This window comes from Microtus pennsylvanicus, chromosome 9, assembly GCF_037038515.1.
Source record: "Microtus pennsylvanicus isolate mMicPen1 chromosome 9, mMicPen1.hap1, whole genome shotgun sequence".
Lineage (NCBI taxonomy): Eukaryota > Metazoa > Chordata > Mammalia > Rodentia > Cricetidae > Microtus > Microtus pennsylvanicus.
In genome coordinates, this window is record NC_134587.1 from 12,121,299 (window position 1) to 12,142,491 (window position 21,193).

At 40.0% G+C, this 21,193-nt stretch overlaps 1 protein-coding gene across 2 annotated transcripts in view; it reads left to right on the top strand.

The window, feature by feature from the left end:
• The window catches only part of Tlk1 (tousled like kinase 1), a 102,140-nt gene that overhangs the window by 9,938 nt on the left and 71,009 nt on the right, over window positions 1–21,193 (top strand). The window contains exon 1 of one of the 2 annotated variants that reach the window (XM_075984932.1): window positions 15,162–15,181. The exons of the other annotated variant lie outside the window; for it this stretch is intronic. The gene's annotated coding sequence lies outside the window, so the exon portion shown is untranslated. Of the gene's footprint in view, window positions 1–15,161; window positions 15,182–21,193 lie in introns of those variants that run through there. 2 annotated transcript variants of the gene reach the window in all.

A 21,193-nucleotide genomic window follows, 5' to 3' on the forward strand; every position in this document is an offset into this window, starting at 1 on the left:
AGAAAGTTAATATAATGATTTTAAACATATACTTGTGTTGAATTTGGGTACCAGCTAAGGTTTTAGCACATATCGTTTCTTTTTTTTTTTTCGTTTTTAAATGATTCTTTATGTGCATTGGTGTTTTGCTTGCATGTGTATCTATATGAAGGTGTCAGATCCCCTGGAACTAGAGTCACAGACAGTTGTGAGCTGCCATGTGGGTGCTGGGACTCAAACCCAGGTCCTCTGTAATAGCACCAGTGCTCTTAACAACAGAGCTATCGCCAGTCCCACTGTAGTTTCTTAATTTAGCTAATTTATAGATTTCCTCTGCTCCCCTTCCCTTTAGGCAGGGTCTTTAGTAGTCTAGTCTGGCCTCCAATTCGTGGCCCTCATGCCTCAGCCTCTCAAGTATTAGGATGATGGAGGAAGGTCATTGGTTAAATAAAAAGAAACTGCTGGGCCCTCATTGGTTAGAAGATAGGTGGGAGGAGTAAACAGAACAGAACGCTGGGAGGAAGAGGAAGTGAGCTCAGATTCCACAGCTCTCCTCTCGCGAGCAGACGCCTCAGAAAGACGCCATGTCCCGCTCCCAGGCAGATGCACGCGATGAAGATCCGGCCCAGGATGGACATAGGCTATAATCTTCCTGGTAAGACCGGTACCCACAGATTATTAGAGATGGGTTGATCGGGATATCAGAATTAGCCAGTAAGGGCTAGAGCTAAAGGGCCAAGCAGTGTTTAAAAGAATACAGTTTCTGTGTAATTATTTCGGGTAAAGCTAGCCGTGGGGGCGGCCGGGTGCCGGGGATGCAGCCCCGCCGCTCATATTACTACATTAGGATACAGGTATGTATGTACCAATCTAGCAGTTCCTGTAGTCTGTTTGTTTGGTTTTTCGAGACAGGGTTTTTTCTGTGGAGCTTTGGAGCCTATCCTGGAACTCCTCTGTAGAACAGGCTGTCCTTGAACTCATAGAGTGCTGGGAGTGCTTGTTCTCCTGAGTGCTGGGATTAAAGGCGGTGTGCCACCAATGCCCAGCTAGTTTTTTGTTTTAATGGACGAGAATTGATTATATTTGAAACATGGTTATGTCATTTATTACCAAACTGTAGAGCAATAATCCTTAAACACAGTGCTCGCATTCTGTCTCTCTTTCTAGGTTTTTCAAGACAGGATTTGTCTGTGTAGCAGCTCTGGCTGTCCTGGAACTCTCTCTGTAGACCAGGCTGGCCTATAACTCACAGAGATCTGCTTGCCTCTGCCTCCCGAGTGTTGGGATTAAAGGTGTGCACCACCACCGCCTGGCGAGAATTGGTACTTTTAAGCTTTAGACACATGAAGAAATTTGAACCCAGTATTCTAAGCTAGCCGGGCGGCCGGGAACCATCAAGTGGCCTCCTTTCTCCTACAGTATCCGTGTACATTTTTTGTTTCTCTTTTTTATCAGACAGCTTTCATTAATTTCGATTTACTTGGCTTCCCTCCTCTCATCTGGCCTCTGTGACCCGGCTGCTCTTTGTGGGTCCTGCAGACTTTATACTGCAGAGCCTGCTCTGAGGGACCTCATCATGACCTTGGATCTCTCTTGCTTTTCTGCTTTGAGATTTGGCATGAGTTCTGCCTCTGGACACCAGAAAATCCTGGAGAGGTGTGTTCTAGAAGAGATTTAGAGGGAGGAGTGTGTGCATTCTGGAGGACGACTTTTGGGAGTTTTTTTTTTGCCCATCTTGTGGAGGGATGGTCCTTCTTGCTTCTGTGCAAGTGCTCAGTGAACTCTAGGCTAGTTGACCCCTCAGGTTCTGGGCACTTCTGTCACTGATTCCATTTTGTTCTGAAGTGCTGACATTACAGATACGCATCACTGAATCTGACTTCTGTGAGTCCCAAGGTTTGAACATAGATTGTTAGGCTTGTAATACGCACCTTTATCTGCAATTGGTTTTCAGACAGAAGCCTAGTTCTGAGACAAAGATGCAGAATAGTCAGTCCTGTCCTTGTGGAACTTGGGTGCACCTTGTGAGGAAGACTGACTTACAAGATCCTTAGAAGGTGGGCTGAATAATCTTGAGTTAACAAATTTGACTTAGGTTGTAAACATGAATTAGTAATTGTGGTGTATATTATAGCAAGCTGTTAAATTTGTCATTTGGTTGTTTGAAATAAACTGAAGCAAAAGAGATGAGTAGGATGTTGGCCTGGGTATTACTTAGAATAGTTAGCACTGCTGGAGACGGCTGGAAGCTGGGGACTGAGGAAGCACAGCCCCTTTACATTAGAGTGAGGCAGGTTAAGTGCTGTAAAGCAGAGTGGGGAGGAAGGTAATTGAACTTCTGCCACAGAGGTCTGCACCAAGTGCCCTCTAGAGAAGGGAAATTTAACTGCTGGTGTGGTGGCCCACATTTTTAAGCCCTGACTCGGGAGGCTGAGCCAGGCTGAGTTTGAGGCCACCAGCCTGGTCTACAAAGCAAGTTCCAGGACAGCTAGGGCTGTTAGCAGGGAAACCCTATCTTGAAAAACTTAAAACAATGACAAAAACAAAAAGGTTATCTTGTTTCAGTAGATCTTGACCACTAGTGAGATTGGAATTAAATGACATTTTAATCAAAATCCCATTGTCAGTTTTTTTAAAAATGTTTTTTTTATCGCAGACATTAGAATAAATGGTAGTGTTGTCACACTTTGATATATCAGGTGGAAACAATCTATGTTTTTCCTTTGGGATACTTGTATGTTTTCCATTGTAAAAAGCTTTATACCCTTACTGAATTTTTCTTTGACATTTTTAAGTGCTAAGCCCTTAAAAGTTATTGGTCTCTAAAGTTCAGATACTCTTACTGTAATTCAGTTCATTTTGTTTCTAAAGTTGCATAGTGTGATACCTTTCAGATAAAGCATAACCTACAGAAATGCTCACAAAGTAAGGCTCAGTGAGTCATTATAAACTCTGACTTGCCTAACTGCTACTCAAGAAGAAGTAAAAGCCCTCCTCCCACAAGGTGCAGCCTTCTCTGCATTGTTATGATATAGTTAAGCCAGGGTTTGAGCGTCACACAAATACACTCACATAGTGTACAATTCAAGTCTTGCTTGTTCCCACCAGCATTTATAAGATTTATCGGTGTAAATTCCTGATACAAATTCGTATTTATTTAGCAAGTATTTTCATGAAAATGCTGGGTTTTTTTTTTAGTACTCTGTATACTTCTTGTTACTTGTGTTCCTTCTTTTAGAAGAATATGTGTTTGTGGTACTGCTGGGCTAAACATGCTAAACATGGGTACATGCTAAACAAAGCAGGCTACTGCTGAACTGCATCTGCAGCTCCCCTAAGAGTGCTCTCTTGTTTTCATTTTTGTGTTTTTGAGACAGGGTCTCACTACCAGGTTGGCCTTGAACTCAGAGATCTGTCTGCCTCTGCCTCCCAGTGCTAGGATTAAAGGTGTGCCTTCACAGCCTGGCTTCTAATAGTGTCCTTGAGAACATGTTTATACTGTCCCATTCAGGTACTGTTACCGCAGATTACAGGCTGTGTGTTTGCCTGTAGAAGATCCTGCTAGGTTTCTAAAGTGGCTGCACTGTTTGACCTTGCCAAGAATTCTCTATGAGCTCCCCCACTGTTAGCATCCCACCAACACCTGGGATTGTCAGTTTGACTCACTGTAACTATTCTGATGGATGTGCGGTGCTATTTCTTTGTGCTTTTAATTTTCTTTTAAAAATATTTGTGTTGTTAATCAGACTTCATTTTTAGAACAATTTGAGATTCACAAGAAAATTGAGCCTAGGTACAAGATTTTCCATACTCCTGATTCCCCCACTACATATACTCCAATTCCCCCACTACATATACTCCAATTATCCAAACCCTCATCAGAGCAATATGCTCTTTTTGCTATTATTGAAACCTACACTGCCTCATAATTACTGCTCAGAGTACATTTAATTTCCTTTGTGGAAGGGTGCTACTTTTTTATGAACCTTATTGGCTTGACTTCTTAGGTATCAAACTTTTTGTTTGTTTTGGTTTGGTTTTTCAAGACAAGGTTTCTGTTGTTGGTTGTTTTTGCTCTTTTACTCTTTTGGCCGTTTTTGGCTTTTTGTGGGGCCTAGAACCCAGCTCCTAAATAAACAATACATGGAGACTTTATTCTTACTTATTAATACTTGGCCTTATCTTGGCTTGTTTCTTACCAGCTTTTCTTAAATTAGTCTGATTACCTTTTGCCTCTGGGCTTTTCCCTTTCCTTACTCCTATGTATCTTACTTTCACTCTTAATGCTGGGTGACTGGGTGGCTGGTCCCTGCTGTCCCCTCCCCTTAATGCTGGGTGACTGGGTGGCTGGTCCCTGCTGTCCTCTCCCCTTGTTCTCTTGTTGCTCCTTTTCTTCCTCGTTTTTTCCCTTTTAAACATTTTGTTCCCAATCTGTGCTTTGCTTTGTTTTTAGTTAGTTTGTTGTTGTTTATTCTCTCTGCCTGCCAGCCCTATCCTTGCTCCGGCCACTTGCTCCGGCCTCACTACTGGCCGTTCTGCCCTTCATTAGGACCTTCAGGAGTTTGAGACAGGCAAAGAATCACAGCTTCACAAATGTTAATCCAATGCAGCATAAACAAAAGTAACACACCTTAAAATAATTTTCCATAACAGGTTTCTCTGTGTAGCCCTGGCTATTATAGAACTCACTCTGTAGATCATACTGGTCTCAACTCAGAGAGATCCACCTGCCTCTGCCTCCTGAGTGTTGGGATTAAAGACTAATTGTCATTTTTTGTTCTGGTTTCTTTTTCCATTTTCATTGTGTGTTGTGTGTATGAATGTATATGTATTCTTGCATGTATGTGGGAGTACATGGGGAGGCTGAAGTTGATGGGAATCATTCTCTTCCACCTTACCTATTAGAAATCTCTCAATAAAACCTACATAGCTGATAATAATAGCCAGCTTGCTCTGGGAATCCCCTGTCTCTAGAAGTCTTCCAAGAGTGGAATTACAGGTTAGCCACTGAGGATCTGATTCCAGTCCTCATGTTTGCATGCTGATCTCCTTCAGCACCTTAACTATTGGTGGTGTCCCTTTCAGAAGATATTTGTGTGGAACAGAGGATGCAGCTTCCGTGCTAGGTCACTCATCCAGTATTTTGGAGGCCTTGGATTTGATTTGGAGTGTACATATATAAATATGTGTGTGTTTACGTGCATGCGTATGTGTGTGGGAATTCTTATATTTTGGAGAATTCTAAAACATTTATTCTTTGACAGTTTCATATTTGACAGTTTTGTATTTGGAGTATATCTTCCCAATCCTCTCTTATTCCTTTTCTCTCCATCTAAAAAGTCATTTAAATTTTTGCTTTTTAAAATTTATTTTATATATTTAAATATTTATGTGGGTGCATGCCCGAACCAGCATACCTGTGAATGTCAAAGGATAGCTTGTAGGAATAGACAGGTTCTCTACTTCTACTCATGTGGGTTCCCATGGTTAAATTCAGGTTATCAGGCTTGGTGGCAAAGCACCTTAACCTGCTGAACCATGAAATATTTTCCCCCCAATTTGTGCCTTTGCTTTGTTTTTGGCTTGTTTGTTTTTTGATATTTCAAGATAGGGTTTCTCTGTGTAACAATCTTAGCTGTCCTGGAACTAGCTCTTGTAGACTACTAGGCTGGCCTCGAACTCACAGAGATCCACCTGCCTTAAAGGGGTGCTTCTCATGTAGATTAGATTTATGTATATCTCTCTTAGGGTCCTCATTGTTGTATAGGTTCTTTGGGATTGTGAATTGTAGGCTGGTTTTCTTTGCTTTATGTTTAAAAACCACTTATGAGTGAGTACATGTGATAATTGTCTTTCTGGGTCTGGGTTACCTTACTCAAAATGATGTTTTCTAGCTCCATCCATTTGTCTGCAAATTTCAAGACGTCGTTATTTTTTTTTTTACTGTGTAGTACTCCATTGTGTAAATGTACCACATTTTCCTTTTCCATTTTTCAGTCAAGGGGCATTTAGGTTGTTTCCAGGTTCTAGCTATGACAAACAAAGCTGCTATGAACATAGATGAGCACATGTCTTTGTGGCACAATTGAACATCCTTTGGATATATACCCAAAAGTGGTATTGCTGGGCTTTAAGGAAGGTTGTTTCCTAATTTTCTGAGAAATTGCCACACTGATATCCAAAGGGGCTAAACCAGCTTGAACTCCCACCAGCAATGCAGGAGTGTTCCTTTTACCCTACAACCTCTCCAGCATAAGTTGTCATCAGTGCTTTTGATCTTGGCCAATGTGGGGTTGGTGAAGATCTTTTCCCATTCTGTAGGCTGCCATTTTGTCTTATTGACCCTGTCCTTTGCTTTACAGATGCTTTTCCGCTTCAGGCCTACTGCCTCAGGCCTGCTCTGACCTAGGTTTCCAGCTCAGTCCTGTTTCTGTAAATGTCCCAGGTCTGGATCCACTCCTGCGGAGGTCCCTGGCTTGGGGTTGGTCCTGCAAAGGTCTCTGGCTCCAATCTATTCCCGCAGAGGTCCCAGGCTCGGGTGTGCCCGGACCCGCAGAGGTTTCTGATTCCTACCTACTACCTTGGTGATCCCAGACTGATGCCTGTACCCTTAGAGGACCTGGCTCAGGCCTACTCCCTCAGAAGTCCCAGACTCATGCCCAGACCCACAGGGGTCCTGGCTCAGGTCTACACCCTCGAAGATCCCAAATTCACGGCTGGACCCTCCGTGGTCTCTGGCTCCCCTGTACCTTGCTCCTGTCTCAGGTCTGCTCTGGCCCAGGTCGCTGGCCCAGTCCTGCTTCCACAAATGTCCACCTTCTGGATCCGCTGCTGCTCCTGTGGAGTTCGCCGTCACAGGCCTGCCCAAGAAGACATTTTTCTAAATTTATAAAAACGTTTCCTATCATTTTAATATAGTCATTTGTAGCTGTAAAATTCTTCAGTGATTTGATTCATGTAACACATTCTGATATGTCTCTTTGTTTTTATTCATCTGTTTTCTCTGATTTCTTTTGCCTCATTGGTTGTTTGAGTATGTTAATTTCCAGCGGACTGTGAGTTCTCCAAAGTGCTTTTTGTAACTGATTTCTAATTTAATTCTACTGTGGTTGTGGAACATTTTTTGTATACTTGCAGCTTGTTGGTGTTTGTTTATAGAATATATGGTCTTCTGAGAGTGTTTGTCCTGGTTGTGTTGTCAGCTTGATAAGAGCTAGGGTCATTTGAGAAAAGGAAACTTGAGTTGAGAAAATGCCTCCTTAAGATTGCCTATAGACAAGACAAGAGTATTGTCTTGATTGCTGTAGAAAGACCCAGCTCACTGTGGGCACTGTTGTTCCTCGGCAGGTTGTCCTGGGGTGTATAAGAAAGGTTGTGAGGAGTCCCAGTCACAAACTACCACCTCTGTGTACTCCACCATGTCTTGTCTGTCATGATGGACTGCCCTCAAACCGTTAGTCACAGTACAGCATTGCTAATAAAGCATTGCTGTGCCCCTCACCTCCACGCCCCAGGGTCTCATTAGCTCAGGTTGTCCCCGAACTCACTGTGTAGACCATGCTGGCCTTGAACTCACAGAGATCTGCCTGCCTCTGCCTCCCTAGTGCTGGGATTAAAGGCGTGCACTACTATGCCCAGCTTCATTGGTCCCTAAGTAACAGCTTGGTGTAAGTATTTGACAGTTATGAGGAAAATAACTAACTCATACCTCTTTGCTGGTTTTTCTGCACATTTGTTTGTTAATTATTGAAGGTCCAGTATTGAGTCTTGCAGTTGTTGCTGTTGGAGTTTTCATTCCTCCTTTTAATTCTGTGAGTTTTTTTTCTGTTGTAGGGCTTCAGTATAAGGTGAATGCACATTGTTACATCTTCCAGATAGAATGACTCCTTAATTGCTATAAGGCATTCCTCGCCTCCTAACATGTAAATCCTATGAAGAGCTGTATGAGCTGATAACTATGTTTGTGAGTGTTTACAAACTCATTGCCTTTTCCACCCTGTTTGTGTCTCTGAGTTGAAAGTGTCTTCTGTAGAGTCTTTTAGTTGGGTCTTGTTCTTTTTTGTCACATAGTCTCTGTCTCTTGTTTGTATCTATTGTTTTAGTGTTTTTTAAAGAAATCAAGAAAAGAATACACATATTTATAGTTTATTGTACTGGGTTTATTGCTACTTAACTTTTTTACTTACATTTATTTTATTGAGTATGTTCAATTTATTATTCCATAGTGTTTCCATACTTCAGTGAAGTTTGTCCTTATATTACTTTTGTTTGTTTTAGTGTTTCTGAGGCAGTCTTTTGTGATTCAGACTAGTTTGAGCTCATGGGATGGCTAAGGTAACTTTGAACTGATTTTCCTGCTCTTTATCTCCCAGGTGATAGGATTACAGGCATGTGCCACCATGCATGGCTTATTAGCGCTTTTATATGTCAAGGATCTAACAAAATTGTGTGTGTGTACATTTGCTATTTAACCCAGATGATTCTGAAGTTATATACATTTCTACTGTGGTCTGTGTAATTAACCTTTCCTGACACTCGTGCTTTTCCATGGTGGTTTGAGTTACCCTCTGTATCCAGAACAGACTCATCCCTCTGTGAGCTCCAGTCGACTGCTCGTTGTATCTAGGAAATTTTAAATTCTAGTTATTTTGTGCCTAAACTGTAGATTTCTAGTTTTAAATAATTCTGTCTTTCTGTTGCTGTTTTTCATGTGAGGAAGTTATATAAAACCTTCCTTTAAGTCTTTAAACATGGTTTCCTTTCTTTGAATAGCATGGCTGCTTTGAGCTCTTTGTTTAACCTTAACGCAATACTTAGGCCATCTTACCACTGAGTAGAGCTTGTACTTTCCTTTTTTTTTTTGAATGCCTCACAGTGATTTTATTGAGCATTGTGTTTTGGAAACTGTGTATTGATGTTTCAGCCCTGGAACTGTTGCTGTTTACCTGCTCATCTGTTGGGGTGCATGGCTGGAGTGGTTTTCTGTGCAGTACAGCCTGTGAAGTTGCTTCTTAGAGGATGCTCTTCTGGATATGTTTGTAGTTTCTGTAACTGAGATGGTTGCTGGGCTGGCCCTGCTCTGCTTGATCGCCTCTTGATCTCTTCATTTAGTTTTTAGCTAGGTTACTTTTGTTGCTGGCTTGCTCGGCTGTCAGCTTCTACTAATTACTCTGTTTTCATCAACATCTTAGGGCTTAAATTGCTCCACAGTCTGACCCAATTAAAGTCAGGCCTTTTGGCAGAAGCCAAGCACTGCCAGGCTTTTATATTATAGCTGGGTTTATCCCAAGAGGACTCTTTTCCTACCACTCTCTGCAGACCTACTACAGTTCTCTTGTTAAACTGACAGCTGCTCTTGAGTTTTGCATTTTCTGTTACTGTCATTGAACTGCCAGTTTTCTTTTACCTCTCCAAAGATTGTTTTTAATAGTTCGCTTAGGGATGAACTTCCTCAGTTTGTTTGAAATGGAGGGTGCCCATATGTGGAATGATCGTGGAAGCAAATGTTCCTCTATATTCATGACTTTTTGTACTGTTGTAATCAGAATACCTGTGCATGGTGGCTCAGAAGACTGTAGCCTGTCACGGCACAGTGTCTGTGCATGTGCTGGTAGTAGAGTGGCAGCTGCTGCTCCTACCAGGTCGGCTTAAAGATTCCATAGTTTTTCACTGGAGTCTGAGCATATGAGTGTTAGGGGACATTTCAAATTCACCCTGTAACATCTCTTGTGGCAGCTTGACAGGGCTATAGCCTAGTTGCTATTGCTTTCGTAATTGGCCAGTTTCTCTCCTGCCAGCCAGTTCCTGAGTAACCACTCTGAGGCTTAATATTATTTATAAACTGTTAGGCCTATTAGTTTAGGCTTATTACTACTTAGCTTTTACAACTTAAACTAACCCATTTCTATTATTCTCTATTTTACCACAAGGCTCATGGCTTGTTACTTCACATCTTGCTACTCCAGTGGCTGCTGGCATCTTCCAGACTCTGCCTTCATTTTCCCTGTATCTTTATTTGGATTTCTCACATAGCTATAGTCTGTTATGCCATAGACCAAAGCAGCTTCTTTGTTAACCAGTGGTAATATTATTATATTCACAGTATACAAAGGGGCACCACACATCATCTCCCCTTTTCTGTCTAATTAAATGGAAGGTTTTAACTTTAACATAGTAAAACTACATAAAACAGGTATTAAGCAAGAATTACAGTTACAATATTTAGTCTATTTGTATTTGACAAAATTAAAGAAAATATCCTATCATTTACCCTATCTTTGTGAGTCTAAAGTTTTATATCTAATTTATTTTTTATCATAACTAAGGAAAACTATAACTGTCTAGTGTTCAACTCCATCAAAGACCCCAAAAGGATATTACCTAAGCAAACAGGAAATGCATTGTAAACCAACTTCCAAAACTCTTGAAGTGACAGAAACATCTGGCTGCCTGGACAGTCACCCAAAGTTCTTCTGTAACATTGGGGCATTCACCTTCAGTCCATAGTGTCCAGCAGACTTTTCTGTGAAGCAGGAAATTTGAAAGACTGTCCTACCTAAATTGGCAGTTTTTCAGTTATTTTCTTCTATGTCCTGCAGAATGTCTGGCAATTTCTTCTGTGAAGCAGGAACCCTGAAGAACCATTGCACCTTGTTTTGACAAAGTTTAGTAGTCATTTTCCTGTGGGTTCTGCATGCAACATATAGTCAAACAGTCCAGGCAAGCGAGCAGTTCCTTGGCCAGATGCCTAGCCTTGCCACTTTGAAAGCAAATTCCATAAGGAGTTTCTTTGCCCATTATCCTCTTGAAGTAATCAGTGCTTCAATTCTCACTTTTGAGAAAAGTCTAAGTTCATTTTAAATGCCATATTCTATAGGTCTTTGAAGTGTTTGAAGATTACCTATTCATCTGAAATATATCTCTGGATATCTAGAAAACCTAACATGACTATAAGTTTGGCTATTATAGATGACTATTAATTTGTATTTTTAACATTTTTAAATGAGCTGTATAAACAATACCTTAAACAAGAGTAGAAATATACATATAGTATAACTAAATTGACTATAAATTATATTAGTATTTAATGTTTGGGATTTGGATGAAAGTATATTTAGTAATCTACCTTTTTATAATTTCTATATTATATCCTCTTTCTTTTTAAAAAAGAAAAGGGATTGACTATGACCATTAACCATTTATAACCAACCCCCCTTAAATTAAAAAAAGCATTTATAAACAATATTTTGGGCGTAGTTTTCTATACTACTTCCTGCTGATTGGGGATCCTGAGAAAATTTAGAGTTATGGTTAAATCCTGACTGTGGTAGTCTGTGAGGCTGCATCGTCTCAGCCAGTTGCCTTGAAACTGTTCTGGATGTGGGATCACCTGGACCATTGCTCTCATGGAGACCTCTCAAGAGGTCTTCTTTGATCAAACCATATTACCTTGGAAGGAATCCACAGCTTCTTATATTCAAAACAAAAGCAGAACTTCTTTTCCAAAGCAACATATCCTTAGACCCAATTTTGAAGTCAAGATCTTTTATGTTGGTTTAGCTTAGCAGCCCTCACAATCAAAATAATCTCTTTGCAGTTAGCTCATTAATTGTCAAGAAATTCAAAGAAAGCACAATAGTATACATAATTTAGACTCTTTTTATATTTGTGTGGCTTATTATTTTTACTGTCTTTGAAGATTTTATTATCGTTTTTTAAACTTTTTTTATAACTGCCTATATCTTTTTTCTCTCTCTTCCAAACCTATGTACATTTTTAAAACATGGTGTGACCCATTTAAAGTTTTTTTTTTTTGTCTGAATCTGTCTTTATTGCATATCTGTAATCAATTTTTGACCAGGAGAGTTTTTAAAATGCTAAGTGGGCATGGCTAGGACCAATGCAGCAGCTTTGGCTTTCTACCATGGCTGAGGTATGTTCCCTATCTGCTCTGGGAGCCATGTTCACTGCCCCTCCTATGGGAAGCAGCGGGTCCATGCTGCCACCAAGCAGCTTGTAGCACACTGCCCATAAGCCCTTCCTGTCTGTATGAGTAGAAGCTAAATCCGCCATGCAGCACTCTGTGCACCAAGACAGGAATCCTCCATGCTGTTTTCAAGCCTGAATGCTGCAGTGTCTCTGCACTGTGATCTGTATGAGAGACCAGGAACTCCAGTGTGACTCCGTTTCTTTGCGCTTAGAACCTTATGTGGATCCATGCCAGATGGTGGGCGCCATATGTAACTGGATGTTTCTCTTTCACCTGCCATTTCCCAAATAACCACTCAGAGACTTAATATTAATTACAGTCTCTTTGGCCAATGGCTCAGGCTTCTTACTGTCGATAATAAAACTAACCTATTCTAATAATCTGTATATTGCCACATGCCCTGTGACTTACTGGTAATGCTCTGGCATCTTATTCCTCCAGCAGCTTTTGGCATCTCCCTCCCTCTCTCCGCCTTCTTTTCTTTTTCCCTTTATCTTTGCTTGGCTTTCCTGCCTGGCTCTGTTCTGCCTTGCTATTGGCCAGATCAACTTTTTTATTAACCAATGGTAATAAAACATTCAGAGCATATAGAAGGACATCTCATATCACAAAAACAAATAATTATCAACCTGTTTGAAATTATAAATTAAACTTATATACCAATTAAAATTATTTCAAATCATATATATATATATATATATATATATATATATATATATATATATATGTATATGCACACAGTATCCCATTTCTGGTAATTTTATATTTCTCCATAATGTTCACATAAATAATTGTGCTTTTAGGTGTCTTATGCCTTTCAAATGTAATTATAAATTATAACTTCTTAGACATTAATTTTGGTTTATTGCTGATAACTTAGAAACAGATAATTTTTTATGTTGACTTGATAGCTAGCAGCCTTATAATTCTTGTACTTTTAAGGTTGTGACTTTGTTGAAGTAGGTGTGGCCTTGTTGAAGGAAATTAGTCACTGTGGGGCAGGCTTTGAGGTTTCTTTTGCTTAAGTTTTGCTCAGTGTCACAGTCTACTTCTGTTGCCTTCTGATCAACATGCAGCCAGCACCATGTCTGTCTGCCTGCTTACTGCCGTGCTTCCCGCCATGATGATGATGGATTCAACCTCTGGAACTATAAGTGAGCCACCTCAGTTAAATGTTTTCCTAGTAAGAGTTGTGGTCATGGTGTCTATTCTTAGCAGTAGAAACCTAAGACAATCCCCAAACTTAGCTCAGTTCTTTCCCACTTTTTGTGTCATCTTTTGTTGGTTGTTCTTAACTCATCAGTTCCGATTTGTGCTGCCCATAATGGTATGGGGCCATCTATCCTCTGTTAGGGTCCACACCCTTTTAAAAAACTGACTCCTTTTCCAAAAGCCAGTAAATGTCCATAGCTACTCAGGCATGTGAACTCCTCTCCCCTCCATGCTAGATGTTGACTGACTTCTACTTGTGCAGGTCATATGCAGGCAAGCACAGCCACCGTGAGTTCATGGGTGCAGTGGTCCTGTCATGTCCAGAAGATACTGTTGTGCTTGGCCTCTCTGAAACCTCCAACTTTTAGAATCTTACTTAGTCCCTCCTCTCTCATGGGGGACAGGTGTGTGTGTGTGTGTGTGTGTGTGTGTGCCTGTGTGTGTATGAATGTATGGTATTAATTGTCCCATCGGTGGCTGAGCACTACACTTGACACTGCACTTGGCAGAGTTGTGAGTTTCTGCATTTCCCACCATCCACTACACAAGGAAACTTCTCTGATGAGGTCTGAGAGCTGCACTGATCAATGAGTAGAGATAAAAGTTTAGAAGCCAACTTGATAAAATGTCCGTTTAGCAGAGTAAGATAGTAGGGTCACTCCTGGGGCCTCTGAGCTCCCCAACCACAGATTCTTAGCCAGATTTACAGTACCAGGGATGTGTTTCTTCCCTTGGAATGGGCTTTAAATCCAGTCAGAAATTGGTATTGTTTTGGGGGTCTCCGGGAGTCCCCTGAACACTTGAGAAATGGTGTCTCACACCTTACCCTGGGCATTTTATTTAGTAACCCGTGGTTTTCTGGGAGGAGCATTATCCTCTGCATAGAGTGAGTCCAATTGAACTTTATTATATGAAAACACACACACACACACACACACACACACACACACACACACAAAAAAAAAAAAAAAACCTTACTTATAAAATGATTCTTCAGTGCCTGATCTGGAAGCTGACTTCCGCCGAGAAGATTGGTCTAGTTTATTAGCCACTAAAGGCCGGAAGCTGCTACCTATTTTTATTTTAAATACACAAATTGGTTTTCAAATTTTGAATAACTTTTTCTTACCATTTTCTTTGTTTAGATTGCCTTTAGTTATGTACAGACTTTGATTAGAGTCAGCTTGTCAGTGCTTAGCTCTCTGGAGTTGTAGACTGAATTTGAGGCGGAGATACTTTTTCCTTTAATATCTTGAAGACAATTTGTGTTAATTTGTGAACAGCTCTTTCTTCGTGAATTAGTTATAATGAAGCTGATTGCAACGAATGTAAGATTGAGGACATATAACACATCATGTCACCTTGTACTAGTCATAGATTGGGTCATTGCATTAGGGTTCTTGATTGTTTTGAAAATGAATGTGGGGCGCTGGAGAGATGGCTCAAAGGTTAAGAGCACTGGCTGTTCTTCTAGAGGTCCTGAGTTCAATTCCCAGCAACCACACGGTGGCTCACAACCATCTATAATGAGATCTGGTGCCCTCTTCTGGCCTACAGGGATACATGCAGGCAGAATATTGTATATATAATAAATAAATAAATCTTTAAAAAAAAAAGAAAAGAAAATGAATGTGATACATTACAGTCTTGTGAGTCTTTTTCATCATCCAAGAAGATGTGAAAATAATACAAAGTTTTCATAAAAGTGTTTATTAGTTTTTCCTTTGTGTGTTTGTTTGCTGGTTTTGAGATGGAACCCAGGGCCCCATATTTTTTTTTTATCAGCTCTCAGCTTTGTGTGTGTGTGTATATATATACACACATGCTTATATATACACACATGCATATATAAGCTGTCTTGGAGAATGAACCAAGGGCCTCATGTATTCTTGGTATTATGCTAAATCTTCACCCTATTGTACATTTTAATAGATCCGGAATTAATTTTTCCTGTGTGATGGAGAATTATTCAGTCCTTGCTGTGTAATATGATCAAATAAGGTAGGTAAGTGATAAGTTTACAGTGTTTAATGCTGCATAGTATTTTACCTCATATGCTTCATAATATTGATTATATATGATGCATCCAGCCAAAGTCATTTCAACTTCTCTCTTTTACTTTTTTAAATCTTCATTCATGTTGCAAGTTGCAGCAATGTCTTGTCCTTTTGGTCTATGCATAGTAGCTTTGGTCATTTAAAGGATCCCAAGTGTGGAATACATTTGGTATGTGGACGGCAGTGAGACAGTCTCCCGTCTTATTCCTCGGTTCTGTATGCTGCACTGTGCTGTGTGTGCCTTTCCTCCTTGTTATCTCATGCTCTTTCCTGATGACAGTTGAATCATTAGATTCAGTTGTCAGCTTCAGAGCAGACTTCTGTCCTTACTGCTGGGTAAGCAGACAAGTCCTGACGGGGAAACTCACCAATGTCCTTTCTCCTTCACACCTCAACTGAGAGAAATCCCAGACTGTGGAGATGGATCAGATTGAAAAGGGCTGACTCACAAGCATGAGGTCTTTGGTTCTGGTTCCCGGATTCCCACACTCACATAGAAGGCGAGGTGCAGCGTGTAAATGTGTAATCCAGGGCTGGGAAGCTGGAGACATAAGGATTATGGGGATTCCTGGCAACCAGATCTAGATTGAGTGAGACATCTATCTCCCTCACCTCAAAGTGGTGAATTACTCACAAAGAAATCCTGAAGAGTTCTCCAAACCCTGTCTACCAACATTCTTTTCAAATTTAGTCTGACAATTGTTTGTTTTGTCTCCTAGATGTTCTTCTGGTTTGCTGTTGTCATAAGCAGGTGTCTCTAAGGCCGCAGCTAGGTATTTGCTGAAGGAACTCAGACTAGGCATATACATTTCCATAGCTGAGGTTTCCCACCTTTTGACATGTTTTCCTGAAGGCCATTTTTCAGTTACCTAATGCTCCATCATATCGAACATATTGTAATAAACTAGCTGGCTGTCAGGCCGCTTTTTCAGTTCTAAAGTTTGTGAAAGTCTCACCAGAAAATATAGGACGTTTTCAGCTTTTTGTTTTTATGTTGGGTATGGTAAATTTGACAATAAATCCTAATAAACCCCATCATGTAGGTGTGATACCTATCATGATTTTGTTGTAGGGTTGTTTGGTTTGAAACAGAGTCTCTCTATGTAGCCTTGGCTGACCCTAGTATTACTCATTTCCAAAACAGTGACTAAAATTTGAACACATGGCCTTGTGTCTTCGGCACCAAGAGCAGAGACAGATTTTGTCATATGACTGAGAGCATCCAGATAACAAATGAACATATACTGTGCCGTGGGTCCTGGTGAGAACTGCCATTCTTATTTTCTCATCTACAGCATTGCTGAGGTGAGGTTTTAGTTTTCAAAACTGATGAGCTATTTTTTGGTGGTGGGGCATTGGATCTTGCCAACTTGGTGAGTTTCTAAACGTATGATGGCTAGTAACAGAAATCAAACCCAGACAGAATTGGATAGCATTTTAATGCATGTTCTTTCATTTAGCAGTACGTTAACATTCACAAAATTTATCATATCATGAACTTTTTTTTTTGGCACTTTGAGGTTACAAATATCAGGAGCTATTGTAATGCACGGTCTTCATCATTGGAAAAAAGGGAAAAAGATTCTCTGATAGAAAAATAAGCCAGAATGTTCACTTCAGTGGGATATGTTTAACTTTAATTAATGTGCATTTTTCATTATTGCTAGCAGTTTTGTATTCTTTATTTATTAAGGGCCCAAAGAGAGCTAAGTGAAATTGCTTGTTTTTAAAATTAAAATGTATACTCTTGTTCAGATGGCAAACAAATTGGCATTATGAAATAAATCTTGTCAGAAAATTATGACAGTTGAAAGAAAAATATTTTTAAATGATTGTGTAGGTGCACCTGACCCTCAGCAGAGTTTGGGGGCTTACTGTGTTTCATTGTTTAATAAGGAGCTGTTATTTTGGGAGTGAAAGCAGGAGAGATGGATGGTGATGAGTGCTTGGTGTGAAGACACTGCCTGGCTGGCTTGACTGTCAGCTGTTGTTGGTCTCTGTTACTTGTTTTATTACTAGCTTTTGTCCATGAAAACAAGAGAAAATAGACTTTGAATGACTTGTGCGCACACAAAAATCCCTGTGTGCACATATGTGCTGAAGCAAGTGCTGTATGTATTAACTGCAGTCTACCACAGAACTACATCCTTGACCTCTGAATGGAATTTGGATTATTTTGTTGAATTAAATATCAGAAAAGCAAAATATTGTTCTTATTCAGTAACAGTACAACTGGGATAGAGTATATGTTGGCACAGTCAAGCATTCCCAGCTTTTGGGAGTATAGTTGGAAAATTTGAAATGAAGTATCTCATTATAGCATAATTTATTCCTTAAAGTAGAAATAAAAAATATTAAGTTACCATCAAAACAAGTTTCTAAAGGACTCATTTGTTAGCTAAGCAGAGTCATTCACTGGTGTTTAGTTAATTAAATTGTTGGATCATAGAAGTCAAAAAATTATGTCCAGAGGCTTGTTTAAAGCTTGTAGCTTTTTAGCAAGAGTAATTGTTTTTAACACTTAAGGACATTTGGGGTGGCTTTGATAGTTAATTAAAAAGCAAGGCACAGGGTATATAGTGGTTCTCCTGGCGCTTGAGCAGCCGACAGATGTTATTGATGCTACTCTATTGTTATTTACTAGAGAACTCACTGACAAGTTTAGAGTGGCAGAAAAATTAACCTTCCAGTATTCTTTGTGGAGTATTACAGACAAGTATTTTCAAAGTTGAGGAAACACATAAACACAAACAAGTGGAATTCACTAAGATGTGCTACAATGAATAGTGATAAGTATGTGTGGAACAGATAAAAATTATGCAGATTCACAAAGCTAGTAAAAAAAGTAAGATGTTCAAAGCCTGTGGTTATTAATATGTTATTCATCAGCAGATAATTTGCAGAAAATATGTGAATGACAAATGCCATTCACTCTCATGGCATTAAAGTGGCATAGCCTCCACGGATATTCGTTAACAACAAAAACTGAGTGTCCTGACTGGCTTGGTAGTGTTTTTTTTTGTTTTGACAGTTGGTTAAAGGCTAAGATTGAAATTTTTATGATCAAAGAGGATGATGCGTTACCAAGTACTATTATCAAATACTATTACTTTTAAAAATTGTTTTTTCTTCAGATTTACAGTTTTTTAAATGAATATGACATTAAATTAGGAGATAAAATAGGATGCAGCTAGACGTATTCTCTGTCTTGCTGGTCCCCCTGGGCTGGTTTCTCTCCACCTGCCTGTTCCCGAAGCTGCTTATGAAATAACCACTCTGAGAGTTCTTACCAGGTACAGTTGTTTGGACAAAGTCTTAGGCTTCTTACTGGCTAGCTCTAATTATAAATTAACCTATTTCTATTAATCTGTGTATTGCCACGAAACTGTGGTTTACCAGTGTGGCATGTTACTCCTTTGGCTATATGGCATCTCTTGATTCTGCCTACACTCTCTGTATCCCTGTTTGGATTTTCTGTCTGACTTTACTCTGCTAAGCCATTGGCCAAAACAGCTTTATTCATGAACCAATTAAAACAGAAGGACATCCCACATCATACACATGCTGGGCATGGTGATGAATGCCTTTAATCCCAGTACTCGGGAGGTAGAGTCAGGTAGGTCTCTGTGAGGTTAAGGCCAGCCTGGTCTGCAGAGTAAGTTCCACAACAGCCAAGGTTGTTACATGAAGAAACCCTGTCTCAAAAAATGAAAACCCAAAACAAGAAACTAAACAAGGTGCACATAGTTAAGTATGCTGCACCCTCTTGTACACAAATGCCATCAGAGAAGGCAGAACACAGGCGTGCATGGGAGTAGTTTCAGCCCCATCTGTATGTAGTCTTGGGCATTTTCAGATGGTGTAGCAAGCACAAAGGAAACTCTCACGTCTCACAATCTCCTTCTTAACTGTACAGAAGCAGCTTCTGCTGACCTTAAATTGGTTCTGTGCTGTAGTGACACTGCAGGGCAAATGCCAAAAGAGCCTCCCAATACAGTTCTACACTGGTCTTCCAAGTAATGAATGTCTTCAACAAAAATCACATGCTGGGTTTGGGATCAATATTCCCTGGCTGTACCCATGCCAATGAAAGTAACATCAGGATCAAGAGCACTGGCTGCTCTTGTCCAGGACCTGGGTTCAGTTCCCAGCACCCACACGACAACTCACATCCATCTGTAACTCCAGTTTCTGGCCTCTATGGGTACCTGTATCCATGTGGTACACATACATACACTTAGGTACATTCACATATAAAAATAAGTAAGATCTAAGAATGTAATTGATAGTGAAAATGTAAAACCCTGAGTGAAACTTCTGGGCTTCAAAACAGCCATTCCAACTATAGAAGTTCATTGCTCGTATAGTTAGGGACTGAGTGAGTGTTTGGCTATATGAATTTAGCTGGATCATACTTTTATTTTTGAGTTTGTTACAACAAAGTGATTTTTATATTAAAAGACTAAAAGCGTTTTTTTTTTTTTTTTGGTTTTTCGAGACAGGGTTTCTCTGTGGTTTTGGAGCCTGTCCTGGAACTAGCACTTGTAGACCAGGCTGGTCTCGAACTCACAGAGATCCGCCTGCCTCTAAAAGCGTTTTTTTGAAGATAAATACAGAGACTCATTTCAGATTAGCATTTATGGGTGAGTATTTGCAAGAAATTTTGGGAATAGGAAACCCTAGTAATGAGGTATTCTCTTTTCCCCAAAATCTGTTCTTGCTAGCAGACTTGTATTGTGGGATACTGTTCACAATGGCTATGACTTGAGTTTTGTTCATGACGTTTGTAGAAGCCTTTTCTCTTGTTAGGTAAATGTGTACATGATTTTGCCTGTTGGCCTACAGAGATCAAAATACTTAGGGTCTCTTTAAATAAAAAGTTGACAAATCTTTGTTTGACAGCAGAGCTTCTCAAATACAGAGTGCTCACAACGCTGGGCTACAAAAGGCCCCAAGAATCTGTATTGATTGAAAGCATCTTAGCTGATATGGTTACGTGTTAGCTAATAACTCTCCAGTGTTCTAGGTAGATTTTCAGGCCCTGCCAGTGCATTCTCTAAACACCCCTTTGGTGCCAGGACCTGTGCTAGGGTACTCTGATATATTCCTTCTTTTTTGAAAGTGTTAGAAACTGTTGAAGTGACTAACACTTAGCACTGGGTAAACATTTTTGTCTTAAATGCCTCCTCTCCAGGTACATACTTCAAGGAACACCCATGGAAGGGTTCAGTCCTAGAAGAAACTATACATTTGCAAGAACAATGGGAAATAAAGTACCTTGTTATTGCTGGCTGGTCCTGGACAAAGTAGGGCCTGTTGTCCTTATCTTTTTTATTATTATTATTTTTTTAATTTTTGATTTTTTTTTTAGACAGGGTTTCTCTGTAGCTTTGCAGACTGTCCTGGTCTCACTGTGTAGATCAGGCTGACCTTGTAAATTCAGAGATACCCTGCCTCTGCCTCCTGAGTGCTGGAATTAAAGGTGTGCACCACCACTGCCCAGGCTGTCTTTGTCTTTCTAAGTGCTGGTGCAGTATCAACCAGTTGCCAGGCCAAAGGAGAGGTGTGGATCACTCAGCTGCTTTGGAAACATGACTCCTAGTGTTGCTTCTCCTTTCATCTGAAATGAAAATGTGTTGCATTAACAAACCTTTAAAATTTTGATGAAGTCCAATCCATTAGTTCTTACAAAGTTGAATGTTTTAATTGTAAAATATATCTAATGTAAATTTCCGCCTTATTTCAAGGTGCTGAGATTTGAACTTCAGTATCCAGAGGAATTTTCCTTTTGACTTATGACACTTATGACTCACAACTAATGTTGTATTCTTCTTACCCCTTAATGTATTAGAACCGAATTGACAATGTATAAGACTCCTTCTTTTTTCATGTTTTTGAGATGAGTTATATAATCCATGCCTCCTAGAGCTCTCTGTGTAGCCTAGGCTGACCTTGG